The 20,206-nt window shown below is 34.4% G+C and overlaps 1 pseudogene; it reads left to right on the top strand.

Annotated features, from left to right (window-relative positions):
* Nucleotides 1–11,554: 11,554 nt before the first annotated feature.
* On the top strand, nt 11,555–14,162 carry LOC149260656 (uncharacterized; annotated as a pseudogene).
* Nucleotides 14,163–20,206: the final 6,044 nt, after the last annotated feature.

Below are 20,206 nucleotides of genomic sequence, written 5' to 3'. Positions count from 1 at the left end.
CCAAAAAGGAATTTCATTACAAAATAATATCTAACAGAATTACATATTTTTCTGAAATGAAACTAGAAAATAGAAGCCTTGGAGAAATTCGGTTGTTTGTTGAAAAATTGAAGGAAATATGTTGTTGTTTAGCAGTGCCTCCATGTCTTGCTCCATTTTCTATATTTGAGCATTTTGTTCCACTACTAATGTAAACAACTTCTCTTTTTCCATCTCCAGACTAGTGACTTCTTTAGCCTGAGGGTTTTCTATAGCTGGGAGTTTGAGTTATTTCATAAGAGCTTGGATGTATGCATTCTTTCTTCTAATCACCTCCTCTGCTGCCTTGACATCACTAGGATCATATCCTAGTTTAATAACTAATTCTTCCAATGTTTTGATTCTGGTGTCTTTGGCCATAGAGGACATCCTCTCAATCTTAAGCTGTGAGAGCATTTTATTCAATGAAACTTGTAATTTTTAAGCTGCCATTGTAGAGCTAGTTAGAGTTCAATAAATCATCTCACTTGCATTCTTATGCAAATAGATCTGATCTATTGCATGAACCTATTTAGTATCAACAAAGAAAATGGAGGCCTTATAATCTTCAAAACCTCTGGGGGTTGACACTTTGGGTTCCAGAAAGGCCATTTGAAACCACCCCTTCTCTGAATAAAAGCATACAACAACATGTGTTGAGTGGTGGCAGTTTGTTTCCAGAATTATGAGTATGTTGAAGATTTGAGGGCTTCATTCTTTAACTTAATCTCCCTGTACCTTGTGAATATACTTGGCTGTGGTGGAACCTGAGTAGTAGAAGAGATAAAAGACTCAGTTGTCTCTTCTACATAAGGGAGAGAGGTGCTAGGAGTGTCTGTCAAAACAAAAGTAGTATTCTCCTGTACATCCCTTCCCTCTAAAGATTCTTCCTGAATGGTGATCACATGAGGACTAGCCTTGCTATCAATTTTGGTTATGGTTTGTAGATCCTTATTCCGTCTCTTGAAAACAAGAAAATCTACAGCCTATGTTTCTAAATTTGTTGGAGACATGCTTTCCCTTGGAATTTTAATTTCTTTGTCTTTAGAGATAGGAGTTTGTAATGAGGATTGAAAAACCAACTGCTCTTCTGCTTCTGGAAATGTGTTTTCTGTCCATTCTTCTTGGTTAGCACATTGTTCTATCTATGGCCTTGGTGTATGAGGATATGGAGTTCTTTTCTATTCAACTCTCAGGTTAGAGATTACTCCCAAGGGGTCATAGGACCATGTAAAACTGGGTTTGAACTTCATCTACTTTAAAATTGCTTCCACCTCCTTTACAGTTGCTCTGGTGTTTACAACGTAAGCACCTTCTTATGCTTTTAGCTTGCACTGTGATTTCTTCTTGTTTGACACAAAATATATTTCATCCATATTTAGCATATGGCTAGCATACTCCAAAGAAAAAATCGTCACTCGTACAAATACTGGTAATCTATAAGGAGGGAGATTACATCCATAAATTCTTATCTCTATATAATTCTGGCATAAATACCAGTCTCCAACCTTTGACTGTTCTGAGAGGTGTAAGACTTTCTTGGTTTCCGGAGATATCCTTGATATAATATCACTGCATAATAAACACAAAGAGGTGTGAATAAACTAGTTTACAAAATATGTATAAGTGTACTCCTCTTAATTCCTTCTGACTAGTGAAGTTCAATGGAGAACTGATAATGGGTTACCTTGCTCGTCCATCTTCTGCAACTGAAACTTGAATCTGTCTGCTTGGTAATATAACATGAGATACACTAACACTGACTGATATTTGAACACACCTTCAACTTTGAATTTCATAAATTGATCATGCATGGCATCAGACAAAAATTGATTGTAATTAAATAAAACTGAAGGCTTCTGCTCAACTGCGAATACTGACAATAATCATAAAACTACTTCATCAACCCGCTGGTCTGTATAATATCCTAGTAAGCGAGTCACCATGGAAATTATCTGCTTTGACATTTATGGGAAAATGGAAACAGGGCATGGGGGATTTCTTCTCGGTAATTCAACATTTTCAGGGAGAAAACATTCAAAGATATGGGATCTCAGGGGAAATGTAAGATTTTTATACAATTCCATTAACGAGTCAGTGGAAAATGGATGCAGGGAGGCTTGGGGATTTTTGTGAAAATCTTGGAAAATACTCTCAAGAGAAAGGGAAAAGATAATTTCATCATTTTGGGAAATCACAGCTTTCTTGCTAGGAAGGTACCTGAGGTGACACCAGGTGTAAAATTCATGGAAGAAATGGGTTTGAGGGAAGATGAATTCAGGGAGAAAGGACTCCCAGATACTAAATTCATCGCTCTCGTCAAGGTATTTCTATATTTCCTAATCATGGAGTTCGTATAGTTCGAACTCACAGTCAATCTCAGAAATTTTGTATTGGGTGTCGATCAGGGGAGTTTTATCAAGGTCTAGGACAGGGGGAATCATGGGGTCTTCCTTGATCATCTTTCCCTTTCCTTTCTATGATAACATTTTTAATTGTAGATGAGCATGAAAGAACGGGTTACCAGAGTGCTTAATAGGTCTAATTGTCCAGAGGGATAGCTAACAGACAATGCTTGATGGCTTTGACTGGCTCAAGCTTAACTTGCACAAACTGTAAAAGCACGAAAAGGAAATAATTTGCAGGCTTCCGAGGTGGTTATATAACATAATTTGTGGGGGATCGTAATAGGGTTATTACTATTTCAAGAGTGGGAGCACTTAATTTGAAACAGATCGATTGGCGGGAGGAATTAATGCATAACATTCAATTAGCGGGTAATTGAATGTTCAACAGTCGAATGAGGTGGAGGGGTGATGATGTGGAGAGGGTATGAGGTGGAGGGATGACATTGAGGGTAGAAGGGAGGACAAGTGGCACGATCAGATGGGCAGAGGTGACAGGTGGAAAATATGAGGCGGCAGTGGTTTTTCAGGGGGGGGTAGGAGTGGCAATCAGTTTTGGGAGGGGACCCCCAGAAAAAGTTGTGGATCCGACATGTCAGTCGGGGTGGTATTGGCACAAATTTCTTTTCAAGACCCCCCACCCCGTCGTTAATCGTCGATAGTGTAGGGGGGTTTGAAATCCTTCTCCCACCGTTCATCTGGGAGGGATTCATTGTTGTTGTTCATTCATGCACAACCATTATTTACAAAATAACAAAAAGTCATGTCGTGTGGTAAATGAAGCATATAAACTATAGTTTTTATGAAAAATAGCAATTAAATCAAACTTTAAATCAAATTGAAAGCAACATTTTGACTGGCGCGCTATTGGGGTTTTTATTTTTTATTTTTTGAACTCTTTTATTCTTTTATTTCATACATATTTTTTCATCCCCCTTTTATTTTCTTTTTCTTTCTCTATTTTTTCTGTTTTTTCTTTCTTTTTCTTTTTCTTTTGAGCTAAAAAATATTAAAATGAAAAATAATATTTTTACAATATCCCAGTCAGATGAAAACTTATTAAAAATACAGGATTCCTATATTTATAGGACTCTAACATTGGTTCCAATGGGGATGACATTCTCCCTGTGAGGTGTCAAGAACATTGTAGATCAGTAGTCTTCTCCATTGGGTGATTATTTCATCATCAAAATTGAGGCTGACTCTATAAAATGGAAATCTTAGATATAGCAAAAATTTATCTGAAACTTAGGGCCTTCACTCCGGGCTTCATTTCCTGATGACAACCACCCACACTTGCAGTATTGAAACGATAAAATGATATATACAATGATGTGTTTTTTACCATCTGACCTTAGGTGAAGTAGTGCTTGAGGAACCTGCCATTAATAGGTCCCCCTGGAAGTGTTTCTCTAGTCAGATCCTCCAACAAAAAATGCGTGAGTTCCACGAAGAATTGCAATCTTGTAAGGGCCTTTCCATAAACTGTCAAATTTCCCATGTTTTCATTTCTCTTCATTTCTTGCATCCCACTTCAAAACAATGTCATTCAGCTAAAAATCATCTGCTTTGATCCTCCTGTCATGAATTCTCTTGATCTTATCCTGAATCACCTGTGTATTGTTGTAGACTTATTCTCTGGTCTACTGCAAATGTATCAATTGATTTATCCTTCTTTGGGCATCATTTGGTTCTGCTTCCTCTTCCTGCAACAATTTTAGTACTGGAATTCCTAGGGAAACAAGAAAAAATGCATCTACTCCATAAACCAATTGGAAAGGTGACATTCCAATTGACTTCTTTGTGCTTATCCTATATGCCCATAGAGCATTTATTAATTTCTTGGGCCAGGATTTCTTGTTTTCTTGTAGTGGTTTCTTTATGATGTTGACCGATGACTTGTTAGAAGATTATGCTAACCCATTTCCATGAGGATAATAGGCAGTATAATGTCTTAATACTATATTATATTTGTTACAAAAATCAATCATCCCTTTTGATTTAAAAGAAACAACATTATCTGTAATAATTTTATGGGGACAACCAACCCTGAAGAGAATATGATCTTCAATGAATTGTATGGTTACAGAATTTGTAGCTTGTCTGGTTAGAATTGCTTCTATCCATTTGCTGAAGTAGTTTGTTGTTGTTAGGATCCATTTGTGTTGAGCTAAAGAACTTGGATGAATTTCTCCAATAAAATCTAAACCCATTGCTGGAAAGGCACCTTCACTTAGATAGGTTTTAGAGGTAGAGGTAAGAGTTTTCTCTTGCCTTCAAAAATTTGACATTGATGGCAAGTCGAAACCTTTTTATGAATATCAGCAAATAAGGTAGGCCAATAAAAATTAACTCTCAAGATTTTTTTTTTGTGGCTTTCTAGTAAATATGTCCTCCACAGTCACCTTCATGATCTTATTTTCTTTATCCTTCAATAAACTATTTAACAAAATACGTCTAGCATCCTTCCAATACAAAGCTTGATCTAAAATGCAAAACTTTACAGCTTTTAGTTTGAGAAATCTAGCCTTGGTTTCTGTCAAACCAGGTGGAGCTTATAAATTATACAAAACATACATAATATCTACATACCAGGGAGAAGTAAGAAAATTTTCCGATACCTGTGGAGTCGCCAAATCATCTTGTTCATTAAGAACAGCTACAAAATTTATGTCTAGTGCATGAAAGTTTGACTCAGTCATCAATTTAGCTAATCCTTGACCTTTGATAAGTTTTGTAGGCTTTAGCTAATCCATTTACCTATTTTTCCATCTGGATCATCCTGACTGAGGATATCCTTTACCACTGCACTTGGAACAAAAGAAATTATGTGATAATGTAATATATACACTCTAAAATATTTCAAGGCCTTTATTAAAGTAAAAGCTTGCTTTTCCATGATATTATACTTCAATGAAGCATCTCTTAAAGCTCGGCTGAAAAAAGCTATAGGTTGTTCATGTCCTTCCTTGTTTTTCTGTAATAATGCCGCTGGAATAGTATGTTTTGAGGCAAAGGAAAAAGTCATGAAATATTTAGTGTAATGAGGACTAATCAAAATAGGGGCACATGTTAAAGCTACTTTTACCTCACCGAATGATATTTTAGGTTCAACATTCCATTTTATTTCAGTGTCCCTTTTTAACATGTTGGTGATTTCTCTTAAGATTTCAGCTAGGTTTGGGATGAACCTTCTTAGAAAATTTATCCTGCCAATGAAGGACTGAACTTCTTTTTCATTCATGGGGGGGGTCAATCTTCATTATAGCTTCAATTCTATTGGGGTCAATTCTAAAGCATATTTTGAAATTATGTGACCAAGTAACTTACCTTCTTCCAATCCAAACAGAGACTTTTTAGGGTTTAGGGAAATACCAAATTTCCTCCATTTCTCAAAAACTATCTTTAAGTGAAACAAGTGATATTCATCTATTTTAGAGAATACAGTGATATCATCTAAATAGATTACAATAAATCTATCCTTCTCATCTACGAAAGCAATATCCATTGCTCTCTAGAAAGTGGATCCTTCATTCATAAGCCTAAATGGAATCTTCACATACATGAAGTTTCCCCATGGTGTTGTGAAAGTTGTTTTATGTTGATCATCTGGATGTACTAGAATTTGGTTATAACCTGAAAAGCCATCAAGCAAAGAAATTCTAATGGACCCAACTACCCTTTGTAAAACGTGATCCATCTTTGGTAAAGGGTAATTGTCTTTGAGGGAAACTTTGTTTAGGTTCCTGAAATCCACACATAATCTAATTTCACCAGTATTTTTCCTTACTGGTACCAGATTTGATAGCCATTTTGAAAAACTCAAAGGTACACTTATTTGGGCATCAAAAAGTATTTTAACCTCCTTTTCTATTGAGGGTTACATAACTGTATTCATATTGAGTTTATTTGAGCATGGATCCACGATGTATGTCTGGTGGCCATGACTTTGAATTGTTCAGATGGATATTTGTACATTCCATACTTGGGTCTATAGTTCATATGCTATACTGAGTATGGGAATGCCTATCTTAGAGATGATTTAATGATTATATGTGTTTTCACCCTTGGTGGTTTATTTGCAGGTCTCCAACCATCGATCTCTGATCCGACTTTCGCATAATAAAACACTCAAGTCCTCATACATAGTCCACTAGTAGAAAATTGTGAAATTAGTGACTAGGTGACTAAAAAAGTTAGTCACCACAACTTTTCCAAGTGAAATACTACCAAAAATTAGCAATATTAAGAGACCCAACTAAAAACGACTAGCATAAATGACTATTTTAGTCACGAGTTAAAATATATGACTAGCTAATCAGTAATACTACTAAAAATGACTAATATAAATGACTAATTTAGTCTAGGAAAAAAATATGACTACCTAACAAAAACTACAATAATATGAATTAGTCGTTTATGTTAGTCATTTTAATTGCGTCACTTCAACAATCTAAACTTACAAGTCATAGGGGATTCAAAGGTTGTTTTAGATTGGGTGAAAGGTTATACTTCTTTGTACACTTCTTTATTGGATCAAAGGATGATTAAAATTATGGAGCTTATTAGAATCTTTAGGGTCATATCATTTGATCACATTCACAGAGAATCAAATTCAAAGGTTGACAAATTATCGAAAAGGGGAGTGGGCCAACACCTAGTTTTCAAACACGACATGACCACCTATATATGTTGCAACAACGTTTCCAAATTCTTTAGTTGGTTGCACATATATTTCACATTTCTTCTTTGTCTTGCAAAGTGGTAGTGCTAAGGAGAGGGTATGAACTTTGATCAATGAATGTTCACTTAGTACCAATACCAAATTTACTTCATGCAACTTGCATGATGATAAATGGATGACATTTGAATGTTACAAACATGTAAGTAGTCCACATTCAACTTTGTTGTCTTCATTGTCCTTAGTAACAACGACAAGTTTGAATATTTCCTTTATTTATCATCGCAAACACATAACTCTTTGTTGTCCCAAACATAGTTAATATTGTTGGTGTATGATCTCTTAATTGTGGAATGGTCTCTCGATGATGATAACGAACTCTCAATCTCCAATCTTCATGAATACGATGAATGAAAGATCTAATGCCTTACTTGTATAGACAATTTATGATTCATTTTCTATTTTTATTGTGCCATTGTATATATGATTCAATAGCATCTCATGATATATGGTTAATTGAGCAAGCTTTATCTTTCATTTTTCAAGTATAATTTGGTTGCATGAATAAGCATAGTTGTGTAATTAAAACCATTCAAAATTTGTTAATAATTCATGGTTTGTTTGACTATTCGCACACTTATCCCTGACCTTTTACTTTTAGAGTGAGTAGTGTCAAATCACTAGTCTTCGTTAAGGAACTTCCTTTCATTACTCAATGACCTAGCTTAGCTCAATATTTAAGGATCCCCCTTAGATAAGGATATCCTTGTTGTAGTCTAAAGACTGAGAGAAGGTCACCAAGGTGACATTGAGTGGCTTGCTTGATGGGTGGGATCAAGACTTTTTTTTTTCTATGAGAGTGTTTGAGTGGAGATACAATTTAGAAAATGCTTACAAGAAAATTAGTTTCCTTTATTTCCATCACCTAAACTACTTCCAATAAAATCATGTGCTTTTAATAAAATCTAATTTTGATAAATAAATAATTCGATAAAATTAAAAAAAATAAGATTATTATTGTTAATGTTATTTTTTTGTATATGAGAGAATAGACAAATATAGCATGTTTGTACTTAAAGATCGATTCTATCCACTACCACAATCACCTCCAAGCCTCTACCCTTGGTAAATCTAAAATTAAGATAGATCCAAGCTAGTTTTATATCAATTTATGTAATTGAAAGTAAAGAATTATTATTTTAATGAAAAGTTACTTTCAAAAATATTTGTAATTTCCTCAATTTTAAAATAAAGCCAACCTAGTTCCATCTTAACTCCAGATCTATCAAGCGACGAGAGGGATCACTCCCCCTATCTCTTTTATTCCTCCTCTCCCCTCTCCTTCAGTTTATCTCCATCTCTCCCTTGTCACTCCACCTATCTCTCCACCTCTATAACTTTATGTCTTTATTCTTACCTCCCATATATATAGAGTTAATATATATCATGATATATTAATACATATTATAATATAACAAATTTAATATTGGATTAAAAAGTTATTATACTCAATAATATCAATATTATGATATATTAATATGAATATTAGATTTAATAATAATAATAATAATAATATTTTAATATTAATATTATGGTTAATAGTATTTTTTGCATGGTATTAATAATAATTTGACCCATGGTATTCTACCCATAGGCTTCACCTAAATAAAACCTATTTTTTGAGCTTTCATAAATATAAAGAGGTTAATGGAGTAAGGATAAAAAGAGGTTTTATTTATTTACCATACCTCTAGTTTATTTTAAACATATATATATATATATATATATATATATATATATCATACTTTTGGAGTTCAAAAAAAAAAAAACTTATTTATTTACCATACTTCTGGTTTATTTATAGCTAAATAAAACCTATTTTTTGAGTTTTCACAAATATAAAGAGGTTAATGGTGTAAGGATAAAAAGAGGTTTTATTTATTTACCATACCTCTAGTTTATTTAAAAAATATATATTTACCATAAATAAAATAAAAAAAAGAAAAAAAAAAGAAGTCTTATTTAGTTACCATACTTCTCATTTATTTATAGCGGTAGTCTAACAAATATGCTTTTTTCCCTGAAAATTATGGAAATTCCGGCCATATTTTGAAAAACTCCGGTAGAGATTTTTGTAAATCCAAGTAAAAGTTGTCAAAATTAATAATTTTAGGTGCCCTAGAAGTTTTTGATGGTGTTGAATCCATTTCCACCATCAAAAACATGATTCAAACATTGCCTCTACAAGATTTTTTTTAAATGTTTGTCCGGATTTGGGGCAACCCTCTACCTCCATAGACGGCTCCTTATTTATATTTTTATTTATTTACCATAGCTCTTTTTTTCTACTATTGGTAAACCTCTTTATATTTTAAATTTATGTTGTGTTTATACATAATAATAATTAGATTGATTTTTAAATAGGGCTTTCACAATGTTAAATGTTAAATGTTAAATATTAACGTTTACATTTAGTTTATGTTTACATTTACATTTAAGTTTACATGTTTACGTTTTTACGTGAAATCTACCCCATGGACCTGAAATTACTAATAACTTTAAAAAATACATATAAATAACCAAAAACAATTTTATATTAATTAAAATAAAATAAATTTTAATTAATTGAAATTTAAAATAATATTATTTGAATGAAAAGTTGCTTTCTATTTTCAAAGAGAGTAAAGAGATTTGTAATTATTTTATTTAAACTTTGAATTACAAAAAACTTAATAATTTAATAATTTAAACTGCCGTAAATTTGGGGTTTTGGGTGATTTTTCCCTAAACCGTAGGGGTTATAGATCATCTTGCCTTGATAATTGGCAATGTAAAGGCATTGTTTTACATCTGGCACTGTTTCTACCAGGGTAATACCTATCCAAATCTCTGAGAGAATAAAACTGTTCCACATCCTGCCATTGGATTTTGAGTGGATCCATGTGTTTGGTGCCCCTGAAAACTGACATCTCAACCATCAGAGTGATTTTAGATTCTATCGGCATTGAACTAGCCACAACTAGTTGGGAACTAGAGAAAGAGAGATGCAGTGAGCTACTGAAACCTGGAAAAAAACTAGTAGGTTTTTAGATTCAAAGTTCCTTGTAATGGAGACATGGTGGGTGCTTTAGATGTTGGTTACATGTGTGGCGAACCGCTGCAGATGGATCAATGGATGCCTAGGTTTCATCGAAAGTCGGTCTTTGATAAAGTTGAGGAAACCTTCAGATCCAATGCTGGATTACTCTCACATTGTTGTTGAGCTAAATCAAATATTTAGCTTGTAGAATGATTGATCCAATCGTTACGCACTATGGAAAAGGTCAACTATCTTGCTTCTTGGCTGATCCAGATACTGTGCTAGATCTAGTGAGTAACTCTTAACAAAGTGTGAAAAAGCATTTTGTAATTAATTTTAGATTTTATGGAGTATTTCCATATTAATTTTTTTTTATTAGATTATGTTTTTCATCTATATCTGGAAGATGATAGTGGATCCAAACTTAGATTTGACATTTTTTAATTATTTAAATCATATTTTTTTTTATTTTTTTGGAGCTTCTCTACATTATTTATTTCTCTTGGGAGATCAAATCTTCTATATTTGTCTTCAAAACTTCGACCCAGAAAAACCATTATCCTTTTTTTCTTAAATGTGTTATTTTTTTTGGTTGAATTCAAATTGCAAATATTGGTAGACATGGTTGCGAATGAAACTTTAGCAGCCATGGCCAAACACACAGGAAAGCATGGCGTAAAGATTTATCAAGTTGCTTCTTCGGTGGTAAATCCCGTAACAATTCAAGAATTTTTAAAAATGGACACAGCGGTTAATTCACCAAACAATGTAAGTTGTAACGATACTCTGTGTTTCTTACTCGAAATTTTGATGAATATAAGTGGAATTTGAAAAGTTAAAAATTTACTAATGTAAATTTTACTTTTACTTTGCATATAATCTGTGTTCAAGGAGTAGATTCATTATTTAATCTAAAGAATTATTGATTCACCATAATTATAAAAAAAAATACATAAAATGAATCATTGCAAACTGATAGTTATATTGCAGATAGCGGGGTTATCAAGATCATCTACAAAATATATGTTACAACAATTGAAGCACCTCGAAAATATCTATGAGCTATATGCATTCTATGAAGGAAAGTGAATTATTTGCAATGGAGATGAAATACAAATTTATTGGTGTTGTATTGTTTTAAACATTTTGATTGGTAATCAAGCAGCATACATTAATAATTTTTTTAATATATTTGTGCAAATTTGATACAATTCTAAAAAATTGTTTCAAGAGCTCTCTGAAGATGAACAAGACAATTTTGGATTTGATGTGAAGATGAACGAGATAGTTTCAGATTTGATGTTAAGATTATCGAGTGGAAAAATTACATTGAAAATATTCATATTCCCTGACTTGGTGAATATATCTTAAATGGGTGAATATGTATCAGTGGATCACAATGGTTGCAATGGCCATGAAGACATCAATTTTCACTTCACTGGGTTCACTATTTCTGGGAGAGTGATGGGGGTTGTTGGAGCAGAAAGTTGTCCAGATATAAATGGAGGTCGTGCCAATGTGAATGTTGAACTCATTTCCACTAGCGATGATATCATTAATGATGTGTTTACTTCACAAGGAGGCAATTACACATTTACAAATATTACTCCAAGGAAATATAGGTTGGTTGCTTCCCATCATGAATACATAAACTTCATCAATCCTCGAGCAGTATACAAATATCAAGTCATATCAAATCCCACTACATTTTTTTATCAAAAAGGAAAGGCCATGATATTTTTCTCTCTTTTCCTTCATTTGATATGCAGAATAACTTTGGAGATTCCTTAAGGATGAGTGTCTAGAGGACATAGTAGCCCTCCATGAAATCAAGCATGAAGAAGTGGAAAGAGCGGACTCTGTAAGCCAATTGTTAAATAGAGGAAGAAGATACAAGGTCATACCTAATGTTGATCCTAGCTAGGATGGCGCTACGCATGAGGTACAATGATTGAGGTTTACAGAGTATAGTTTCTATAATATTCTCTTTCAATTACATGATTCTTATGTTCTCTTAACAATTTCCCAAAGAGGCTCTCTAGACATGGAGTTGGGCTTTGGAAATCTGGTAGTAGATGACATATTTTATGTCCTAAGTTATGATATGGATGGCTTAGTTGTTTCTCAGGGTAACCCTATTTTAGATGTTCATGTATACCTTTATTCAGATGATGTCCATGAGGTGAAGTGCCCTAAAAGAAGCTCCTTGGCCAAATCAAGCGCTTTGTCATGCAACATCTGATGCATATGGGAAATTTGCTTTTAATTTTATTCCATGTGGAAAATAAAGTTTGTTGCCATTCTACAAGGGTGAGAATACAATATTTGATGTTTCACTTCCATTTATAGATGTTCTTATTGAGCACAATCATGTTAATATATCTCAGCCATTTCAGGTCACAGGTTTCTCAGTTGGAGGACTTGTGGTGACTTCTGAAGGAGTACATTTTGAAGGTGTTAAAATATTAGTTTATGGATGAGAAAGAGCTACAACAGATGTCCAAGGATATTACAAACTTGATCATGCAACATCAACATGCTACACAATCAAGGCTGAGAAGGATCACTTCAAGTTTAGCAGTTTGGAGAATTTCATGGTTGTGCCAAACATGGCTTCAATACCAAAGATAGAAGAAACACATTATAATATTTGTGGTTCCCTAAAATTAGTGACAAATGGCTATTATGGCAAGCATCAAGTTGGCTTGACACATGGGCCAGACATTGTTAAGCCTCAACTAAAGAGGATTGATGATATGGGAAACTTCTGCTTCAAGGTTCAACCATGTTAATATCAAATATCCCCATTGACCACAACAACAAAACGTGATTTTGGTCTTCAATTTTCACCATCACATATTGATATGACAGTAACTAGACCAATGTTTGGCATTAAATTTATAAAGGCCCTTGTTGATATCCATGGATCGGTGATATGCAAGGAAGGATGTGACTCCTCGGTTTCTATATCACTTACTTATCTGGTTGTTGAACTCTAGGTTCAGAGAAGCTTAACTCTTTAAGTTTAACAAATGAGAGCAGTGACTTCATATTTGAGAAATTCCTACCTGGTGCATTGTGTCTAGAGGTAAAACATAGAACTTCATCTAATTTGTTAGATTGGGATGATTAGTGGTGTTGGGAGAGAAAGGTTATTGATGTCAATGTTTGTGTTTTTGATCATTCATAGATAGTGTTTATCCAAAAAGGCTATTGGTTGCGTATTATGGCTACTCATCCTATGGATTCTTACATCGTACAGCCAAACAAAGAACCAATGAATTTGTTAATTGAGAAAGGATGGTAGAAAATCTACTTAGAAGCTTCTCGTGTGCACATGCTTCATTTCTTGAACTCGTGCCTTTTCTTTGGAATGTCTTCATTAGAATTCAATGTGTTGAACCATAAGCCTAAAAAATATATACTGAGTGGTGAATACATGTTGATTCAAGTTCTTATCCCAAAGAAAATGAGTTGTCTCGAAGCATTATTGTATACATATGGCAAAAGGAGGGTGCATTTATAGATATGATCAATAATGTCAAACTTGTTCCAAGTGCTAATGGACCAAGCAACATTGTTGTATATCAGTACACTGATTGGGCAACATTGAAGATGAAATGGTCTTTGTTCTGAGAGATAAAAGGAATGCTATTGAGAAAAATAGTATTTAAAAGGTCTTGTTTTATCCAAGAAGTTGGCATGTTGTTGTTAAAAATGATGGGTGCTAACCTGCTATTCCTTCTTTTGTGGGTTGTCGAGGAAAGTACATTCAGGGTAAGTGTTGCCAACAATCCTAGGTGTTGAAATTAAAATAATTTCTCAAAATGACAGTAGCAATGGTCTTCTGAAAAAGGGTGACTTGGTTCTTCAAACTTCGACAGGATCAGATGGTCTGTTTTTGGGCAGTCCTTTATATGATGATATTGAGTACTATGTTGAAGCTTCCAAGGGATATCATTTAAAAGCACTTGCATAGGACCCCTTTTGAATCTTAGCTATATGCTCATCCAATTTGATTGGATGCCCCACTCGACTAGCCAAACCATAAAGAATATTTGATCATCGGTATTCAACCTTTTGTGCAGTCCCTGCGTTTGTGGTCCTCAATAGAGGAATCACTGAATTTGCATCAAACAGCCGCTAGATATGGACAAAACCTCTTCAATCGCATTGCTTCAACCTACAACCATGTAAGTCTGGATTTTACTATTAGTTTCAACACTTTATAATGAAACCAGTGTAAATGCAGGTTGTAGGTGGATAAAATATAAACCATTGTAAACGCAGGTTGTCTTGTATGTGTATGCAGGGGCATACATGATAAAATATTTGAGAGTGAATTGGATACTATTTCAAGAGATTTCATGCTCTATCTTGAGACTCAATATGCAACATGCAAGTAATTTGACTGTACTGGAAATGGACTCATATCCCGATAATTTATACAATTTCTTTGTGGACACATTGATTGAGATGATGGGGAGCTTTAAATCATTAAAGGAGCTGGACATATGTGTTGTGCCTTTGCTTAAAGAAATATGTGTCTTCTCAATTTGTTGTTCGAGAGGCTTCCTAATCTCCAATGCTTGTTAATGGGTGACAACTTTATCTTGGTAAAAATATGCTTTTCTTTTACATGTGCAATGAACAACATGTTTCAATGTTTAAGAATGTTTGTATTTTCTACTTAGTTGTCAGGTATCGCATTAAAAAAAAAAATTATACAAAGCATATATTTATGTAGCTTTGGTTGACTATTATGTTTTGATTCATTATTATGTCATGTTTGCAGATTCAGTATATCCAATAGATATGAAACAAAACCAAGTAACGACTTTGTTTCATATCTATTCCTTAATGAAAATATACACTACCTAAATTAAAAAAGTTAACCTGCTATAAGATGTGAAAAGACCATAAAATTCTTCCATGGTCTTTTTCCATGATGTTCATAATGAATATTTATGTCTTTTACCTCGTAAATGAGTACAAAGTTGGCTTATTCTGGTTTGAAATGCAAAGCAGGAACTTCCAAAATATCCCATATCTCGACATCTTAGATCCCCACTCTCTCATCTCCATATATACATGTTTATGTAGACATAACTAAATTTCATGATAGGGAAATCAGTGTATTAGGTTGCTTTCTTCAGAGCACCCCTGCTCTAGAGATGATAGAACTTCATTTAATTGATGACATGAATTATGATGATCCACGATATGTAAAGTTTTTTGAGGAAGTGATGTATTTGAATAGATTTTCAAAGCAAGAAAGGATATTGGTCTGAGAATCTTCTTTTTAAATACACGCTTCAAAATCTTTAAACTGTTGACCAGTAAAAAAGCTTTCGAGCTTCATTTTCTTTTATTTTTTTCTTTACATAAGGGTATGACCAATGCAGGTTGTTTGTGGATATGAAGATGAATTCTACTGTGGATACAAGGATGTGGACACCAGTGGAATGACCTGCTTAGTCTTGGGCAACATCGAGTATGGAAGCAGATGGTAGTCTCATTAAGTGGGTATGCGACATTTTGCCCCATTTTCATTTTGTTTATCATTCATTGTTTGGGCTGGTTCTAATAGTCAGTTTTAATTATTTATCATTTTGTTATTTATATCATTAACATTCCATGTTTCCCAGGCAAGGTAACATCTTCGGTTGTTTTAGATGAGAAGATTGTAGGATTAGGATGTTCCCAATGAGTTTTGAACATTTGCCCAATATGCATGTTGATTTTGGATTGTCATTGTGGGTCATCGCTTTAATCATTATCCAGTTTGACATTTGATTGACAATGAAATTCCATGCTTTTAGAAATTATTTATATGTTAATTTTTAAAAGTATTTAAGAAATTTGTCTTCAGTAGACACACTTCAAACAATGGATTTCACACTACTAGGTTTAAGGTTTGGGTTATGTATTTGGTTAAAATTTCCCAGGATTTATATCATATCTCAAGTGTCAGGTTTGGGTTATTTATTTGGTCAAAAGTTCTCGAGATTTATATCATATCTCAGCCTTTTGAAATTCATGAATTCATGCCATTTGAACGTAACACATCATGACAAGGATGAGCCCTATTAAGCTCACCAACTCTGTTACTATGCTTCATGAATCATAATTCAAATGGACTCTGAATTTGGTTCTTTTCCTTGACTAAACAGTATTAAGAAAAATCCTCTCATTCAAACTCAACCCCAAGTCATACTCAAAATTTTGACATGTGAATAACATTGGCTCGGAAACAAGTTTGACACCCAAGTCCTTGCAAGTCAAACAAAATTGTCCATTTTTTAAAAAATTGATCATATCCTTAAATTGTTAGCCCTTGGACTCCTTCATTAAAGAAAATATCATTCTATGATCTTGATAATTGGTCTATCAAAACATGGATGGGGTGAAATATGAGTTAAGGAGTAGAGAAAGAAATTTTCCTTAACATTGCCTAGAATATTTTGAACTTTTGGGGGCACATCACGTGACACTACCATCACGACACCAACATTTTTTGGTAAAGTTCCACTGCAAGAGGCATCCACTGATTCACGTTCCTCAACCCATGACCGTAAAGATGATTCTTCCTAAACATTTTTCCTAGATGATGATAATGATATATAGTCCTTATCATCATAAAGTATGGATTTTCTTTCTTCACCCGTGCTCCACCTTCCCCCTCCCAATTGTATATAAGCATCAGTTTTTCCCATACCTAAAATCCTCGTCTTGATCTTGGTTCTTATGCTTCTATTCTTCTTCTAAGATAAGCAATCAAAAAAACATTACCTCCCTACCACCACAAATAGATAAACCATTTTTCCTACACTATATTTCAAGCTCCACAAGAGGAATACTAAACAATTCTCGAGTTGTTTCTCCCTCTCCAATCACCATATCAACATCTTGATTTGGACCATATCATATGTTATGTCTGTAAGATTGGATTCAGAACTATCAAGGTCCTTCAATGGTGGGGCATCTCCACATATTGAATGAAAGGGAGGGCCACCTGAATTTCCAAATCGAAGAAAGGTAGCTCTTGTCCATTCACATAAGCATATGAAAGCAGAAACTAATCTAACCAAACTTGGAGAACTTTCATTACTCTCTCCTGCAAGGACACCATAATAGAAATGTAAAAAAAATCACAAAAAGATCCACACTGTCATTACACTAATTATGATATTTTTTATGAGTAAAAATTACCAGCAACATTGCTAATTGATGACCAATAAGGGGATTGATCTCAATACATGATCTATTTTCATCATTACTATCCTCAACATGTTCTATTATTTAGAGTGAGATTTCATGAATTAGCAAATGTGTTTTTCCACATTTCTGTTTTTATATCCCACACAATTGGAATCCTGCTACATTTGGCCTCCTCTACTTCCCTAGGCTACATGTGTTAAAGAGGGTACAAAACACTAATGATATGTTCTTTTGCCATAAGTTCTTCTCATTTTTTTGATGAATTATGTGGAAATTTTATTCATGCCAATTATGTGGCTGGAAATAATGTTCCATTATTCTCTTTTATCATCTCTTGTTTATGAGTTAGCATGCTTCTATTGTATTAGTTCATTACAACTATGTCATGTAAAGATCAAGTTGAGTGGGTTTTACATTTAATTTCCATTGTATTCAACAACTGAATATATAAGTTTTCTGTTAGGTTGAATGATGGGACAACACACTTTGATTTCCACTAGTGCTCTCTTTTTTATATACTATCACAAGTGCACAAATACAAACTCACTTTTCTTTTTACCTGGATAAGAAAATGATGACAACTTTGTTTTTTGTAGTGACAAGGATAACTACGTATTGTAGCTAGACCTTGAGCCCTTCAATTCACCCTTTCCTTACCCAACACTAACATCTCCTATTGGTAACAGAGGTCAATTTCTGAACCAACATTTGTCTTCAATACTATTTCATGATAGAGAAAGAACACAACCGTTGTTGGATTTCCTTCGAGCACACAAATATCAAATCCATGTCATTTTTATTTCCTTGGTTAATATATTGCATCATTGTGTTTGATAGTTAATTCAATATTATTCTATGCCAATAAATCTCTATCAAAGTGCATAGAAGGATGACTTGGCTTTTTTATAGATATATAATATGAATTAATTAAAAATTCACAGGGTTATTTCGATTCTCATATTTTATTTCACTTCTTTAGAGAAAACTATATATTCAAATACCAACAACTCAAACCAAACTAAAATAGAGAATCCTAGTTATGAATATGTTTCTCTCTCCATACCTTATAATGACATTATGTTTTTGAATTATACTTGAAGTTCACTGATAACAACCTGGATTTTGTTGGCATTATGATGCAGGTGTGGTGCTATGGCATAAGTGTTGTCCTTGATGGCAACTCATTCAAGTAGCAGATTAAGTTCAGGCTCTCAAAATAATGAAGAAAATGAGATATCCGCGGGTTCTTGTTCATACAGATGTGGACTTAGGTAGGGTCCGTAGGTTCTCCGTTCAAAAAGTGCGGACATATTCGCATGTGTTCCGAACAAAAGGTGCAGTCCAAAAATTCACATACTTTCATGCAGAGAAAAACTCGCACACGTGGGAAGTCTTATGGTTGGTCCATGGTATTTAGTCCGAAAGTTTTTAAACCTATCGTTTTGGTCCGTGGTTTTACATCTAAAGTATTGAACCCCGGTATTGGGTCCCTTGTATTGGATCTCTATGGTTTTGTTCCATGGTTTGAGAAAGGCCTAGACTATAAAAAGGGAAAGGAGATCATTTGGCTAGACACTTGGAGGTTGAATATCTTATATTAAATAAGATTTGAAACACTGGTGGTCGGTTGGTGAGTTATTGATAAATCTGAATCAAGGAGAAACATGAGCATTACAAGGTGAATTTTCTATTGGATCGAGATCTCCTTGGCGTATGATCAGATCTGTAAATCTGAGGTATGATTGAAAACTGATAAATTTGTCTATACCTGGAGGTGCGCAGGCCCGAGACGGCACACGTACGGAGGTACGCAGCGAAACAGACAATGCAGGTGTGAAGATACATAGTGCAGCATACGGCATAGTTGCGGAGGTGCGCAGTGCAGCAGACGGCGTAGGTACGGAGGCGCGCAAAGCAGCAGACAGTGCAGGTGCGGAGGTACGCAGTGTAGCATACGGCGCAGTTGTGGAGGTACGCAAAGTAGCAGAAAGTTCAGTACAGAGGTACGCTGGGAAGCAGACTGAAAAGGTGCGGAGGTGTGCAGTCTGGGCACACAGACAGTGCGGTGATCCGCAGGTTTCACACAGCAGAGTTGCGGATATCCGCAGGTTTTATTTGGTGAAGTTGCTGACTTTTCTCTTGAAATATGTTTTAGCTACTCTTGTCTGTTACTGCTGTGCTCAGGGTTCTGAATTGGTGTTTGATTACTGGTACTGTGTTCCTGAGAAGTTATTTTCAGATCTATTTGATGTTTGATTGATATTCATGGATCCAGTATGAAAATTTATGAAACATGGTCCTTGGAAGAGAAGAGAAGGTTGTAGCCTTCTGTAGGTCAGCACCTATGTACTAGTACTTCAGCTAGTACAAGAGCTAAGGGGGTTGTAGCTCCCTTCCAAGAGAGGCTGGAGAACGAGAGAAGGTTGTAGCCTTCTGCAGGTAGAAGCCTGCGTACTGGTATAAGTTTGCACCAGTACAAGATTATTGTAAACAAAAGTTTCTAATTAAAAGAAGATAGAGACGAATTGTAGCAAGTGGTTTTCACCCACATTGGGTTTCCACCTTATATCTGGTGTTCTTATGTGTGATTGTCTTCTGCTCTGTTTTTGGTCACTATTTATATGATTCTGATGCACAGATTAATGATCGTTAAATTATAAGTCTGCATGGTTTTAACATATTATCTGGGTGTGAAATTAAAAGAATTGACTTGATAATATTGATTCACCCCCCCCTCTCAGTATTATTTTCAACAATTGGTATCAAAGAAGGTCCTTTAGAAGAAGCTTGATCGCTTGAAGG

Source organism: Pinus tabuliformis, chromosome 6 (assembly GCF_031772625.1).
Source record: "Pinus tabuliformis cultivar Carrire ecotype Pingquan chromosome 6, CPIR1, whole genome shotgun sequence".
NCBI classification, from domain to species: Eukaryota; Viridiplantae; Streptophyta; class Pinopsida; order Pinales; family Pinaceae; genus Pinus; species Pinus tabuliformis.
Note: the sequence above shows the minus strand (reverse complement) of the source record. Positions and strands in the feature narration are given on the sequence as shown.